This window comes from Furipterus horrens, unplaced genomic scaffold, assembly GCF_987537825.1.
Source record: "Furipterus horrens unplaced genomic scaffold, mFurHor1.1.pri manual_scaffold_1, whole genome shotgun sequence".
NCBI lineage: Eukaryota > Metazoa > Chordata > Mammalia > Chiroptera > Furipteridae > Furipterus > Furipterus horrens.
Window position 1 is genome coordinate 77969077 of NW_028327171.1, and position 4538 is coordinate 77973614.

A 4538-nucleotide genomic window follows, 5' to 3' on the forward strand; every position below is an offset into this window, starting at 1 on the left:
AGGGAGGCAAAGGGGGAAAAATCAGGACAACTGTGATAGCATAATCAATAAAATATAACAAAAAATACCATCTTACTTAGATACTGTGTTTTATTTTTAATTTTAAACATGGTCCTAGATTCACCTTATAGACTAGAAGGGTTACTTTCAGACAGTGTTCTATGTGGTGCTAATTACAGAAAGGTATTGATAAAAGCAACTGCATCTAATTATATGGGCTGAAAGTAAATAAATAAAAAGAAAACAAAGACATGTTGAGGTCTATATCCTTGTAATTATTAATAAATGATTTAAGTTATGTATAACCTGGTGACTGATTAAGGGCACATATTTAAGAAAAGTAGAAAGCTTGATTTCTAATCAAGAATTTGGAAACTTCCATTACAATTTTTTTTATTTATAAGCTAGTGGGGAAATAATAACCAGATCTTACTTGTTTGGAAATAAAGAAAATGATTTAATTTTCCTTAGAGTAGAACTGAGAATGTCCTTGATATTTTGTCTCAGGCAGTAGAGTATATTTAATTCTTATATACACAAATATAACTTAGATTTGAACTTCTTATATTTTGTTTCCTTTTAGTTAGAGGTCCTAAAGATGAATGAAGCTGGAACGGCTGCTTCATCCTTCTTGTAGCAGATGATATTAAGTGCCTACCAGGAATTTGGCCCTCTATGATTACACTGGCAAATATATGTTTCTCCAAGGAACCACTCAACTGGGACCATATTTCAGAAACATATGAATTTTAATAATCTCAAGTTTAAGCTGAATTAACCAGCTAGGTGAAGACAGCTCTAACCATTAACTACAATTTTCTAGAGTTCCCATCTGCCAGGTGGTTCAGGACATATCTAAAATAAAGGCAGAAATATTTCAGAAAGTTCCATTTGAAATCTAAGAGTCCCTTTGTCACATCTGTAAATACAAATGGATTGCATTTTAAATTAATTGTTTTATAAATCTCAAAGCCTTAAGCTTTCACTTGCATGATTAACAAAACAGTCCTTTTTCCTGGTATCTTCTTCATTAATTATCTAGGTATCTGGAGAGGTGTGTATGCATGGATATTTACGGGTTGTTTGATTACCTAACATTTGATATTTTGTGGTGCTTGAAACATTCTAAATCCTTGGCCCTCGTGTTATTTATTTAACACTTATTGATTATATACTATAAGTAAGATATAATTCTAGATTCTGGGCAAAATTAATAAACAAGATGATAAATATCCCTGGCCACCTGCAAGGAGATTTCTAATATACGTTAATAGTTGCCACCACCATTTTTCTGGATGATTGATACTGTTAGTCTTTTGTCCTCACTGCTACCTAAGTCTTGGGCTCCAACCTCTAAACTTCCTATCAGCTGCCTCTTGGTAGCTGCAGACCTCTTTTAGACTACTTACATAGGAGCTCTTTCTCTACTCAGGACAAAAACAAACTTCTTATGCCTCCTCTTTCCTTTCAAAGAAACATATTACAGCAGTGCCCTTGTACCTTTTGACACAGTTCTTTTTGTTACACCAGTGGTCCTTAACCTTGTCTATGAATCAGAATCATTTAGTGAGATGTTTAAAAGATACAGATTATCTGGTTCACTTCATGCGTACTGAGTTAGGGTAATTAACGACAAAACCCAAACATCTGTATTCTGAAAAATCTCTTCAGATGACTCTGATGGATGTGAAACATAGCCTCGTATTTCACAGTACTCAAACCTGAGTACTGTTGCTCAAGTTTCACTCATTCTAGCAAACTAGTCATGTGTTTGTTTTTGGCTTGTTTGTTTCAAGACTCCAACTTTATTTTCCATCCTTCTGACTCCATATGAAGATTCTCAGCCCATCAAGAGAGTTTGAATATGCCCAAATTATAATTGTAGATAAGTTCAAGTCCATTCTCACAGGGTTCTATAAAACTCAAAGTTGTAATTTACATTTCTATGTCCCTGAGTTGAGACCAACATTCCACATAACTACAATATTTTTTCACTATGTACTAAAAATACAAAGGCTAGTGTGCATGAAGAACAGAGAGAAACTCCAGAGGTTGATGGTGTCTTAAAACCCAGGAAACTAAATGAATGTCATCTTCAACTCAGCCAAATATAATTACTCATAAAATTTCTGTGGGAAAGAAGATTATTAGAGATAAAGATGAGTATTAGAACATTAACCTAACAAAAATATCTTTAAATGTGTCTAACCTCTGCATCTGGAAACATGATCTTTGAAAAGATGATGGTGGTAAAGAGCACATGCTAATTAATGCATGGCCACTTGGATTCAAATCCTGGCAGACACATTCTATCAGGGTGGTCAAGATAGTGTGTAACTTCCAAGGGCTAGTTTCCCCTCACTGCAGCAGAAATGCTAGGCGTACTTACTTCCTTAGGGTTATTCTGAATATTAGTTAAGAAATGCACATTAAGCACTTACTATAATACTTAGTACATTTTAAGGACTCAAGAAACTATGACTATTATTGATGTTATTATTAATATATAATCATTATCATGACTAAATATATGAAGTTAAAAGTCATAAGTAGGGTTTCTCTCTGCGTAAGTTCTACAAACAAAATTATTATGACATGTACCAATAAGCATTTTCTGTCAATGATCATTAGGCAACAGCTATCATAACAAAATTTTATCTTTTTTGGATGGGGCAACGAAAAATATTCTCACAATCTCTCAAGTCATCATGAAGAGGTCTGTTCCTATCTCAAGTGAAAATATTATCACTTTCTTCTGGTTTAAATATCAATCTTCTTTATATTTAAATATATGTGTGATAAGACTACAGTTCACAAACTATTCTGGTTCAGTTACAAAATCTTAAGTGTTTACTAAATTTTTCTGGGATTTATATTCTGAAAAATTTTATTTTAGACAGATAAAATTCTTTGACAAGTTATGTTATCATAAGGCAATTTCAAAGTAAATCTTATACAAATAAATTTAAGGAATAATTTCATATAATTTAAATTTTTCTATGAAGCCCATAGTTATGATACAACGTATTTAAGAATTTTAAAAAATTATAAATAAATTGAGAATACTATAATAGGAATAAGAATGAAGAGAATATCACCAATATAATGATCTGACTTCATTTATGAGAGTTACAAGGGAATTAGCCCATCTGACCACTACCTATATTTAATTCTAAGACAGTTTTGTGCTTACTCTCAGCAGGCATCCTTGTGAGAGTAACATTGTCATTAAACCCTGGGGGGAAATCCCTGATGCACCTCTGTAATGCATAGGAAAGACAGGCAACCTGGAAGTCCAACTACTTCCTTAAGATCATCCATCTTCTGGATGATTAACCCGAATACTTCATAGTGCCAGCAGACAATGTGGGCTCCTTGCAGATGCAGCAGATCTGCATGTACCTCTGCATGAAGGCTGTGGTGCTAACGGGCTGAACACCACCATGACATGCAAGGACATCCAAGGACATCCAGGAAATAGCACAGCTTTGGAGAAACCGTTGCCTCACATCCAGCAGAATATGGGCTCTGTGTTCGCCAAGGAAGATCTCACTGACATCAGGGGCACGCTGCTGGCCGATAAGGTGCCAGATGCCAACCATGCAGATGTCACTGCCCCATGTGAAATCACTGTGCCAGCCTAGAACACTGGTCTGGAGCTGGAGAAGACCTCCTTCTCCAGGTTTTGGGCATCGCCACTCAAATATCCAGGGACACCATTGAAACCCAGAGTGATGTGTGGCTAATTAAGACTGGAAACAAAGTGGGAGGCAGTGAAGCCACAATGATAAACATGCTCAATGTCTATCTCCCTCCTCCCCTGGCAGGTGTTTGACCATGGCAGTATCCACAACCCGGAAGTGCTTGACATCCTGATTGTTGGAGGCTGTTCACAATGTTTCCAGAGTATGTCTGCAGATTGTTTACCCAACTATTGCATCAGTACCACATTCTATCTTCAGTGGGTACAAAAGGATCCTGGCTTTGCCTGTGGAGACTGATTACACCTTCCCACTTGTGTGGAAAAGATCAAGGTCTTCCTGACTGACCCATATGCTTTTGTGGCTGCCTCTCCTGCTGCTGCCGCAGCCCCAGCCAAGATGGAAGCAAAGAAAGAGTCAGAGGATTTGGATAAAGATGTGGAATTTGGTCACTTTGACTAATAACCAAAAAAAAACCAACTCAGCAAGCTTTACTTGTGAAACAAGGAAATAAAGTTTTACTTGTCTTTAAAATAATAATAATATTAATAATAATAATAATGTTTTGCAACTTGTCACTGGTTCATTGCTCAATATCTACTTAAAAGTGGTCTTTCTAGAACACAGACATGAGCTGAAGGAATAAGCAATGTAAGTTAATGGAATCTAGTATATTTATCTTATTTCTTTTTGCCTTGAGTCAATATTTTTTCATAATAGGAGTCTGTGATAAAATTCTGAGCATATTTGCTATAGGTGAGTAATTGTTTCTTTCAGAAGTCTCAAATATTCTAAAACTTGAATATTTAGTTATTTTTAAAGGAAACCTTTATAAAT

The 4538-nt window shown here is 35.4% G+C and overlaps 1 pseudogene; it reads left to right on the forward strand.

Annotated features, from left to right (window-relative positions):
* Positions 1–2225: 2225 nt before the first annotated feature.
* Positions 2226–4163, forward strand: LOC150021329 (large ribosomal subunit protein uL10 pseudogene; annotated as a pseudogene).
* The last annotated feature ends 375 nt before the right edge of the window (positions 4164–4538 follow it).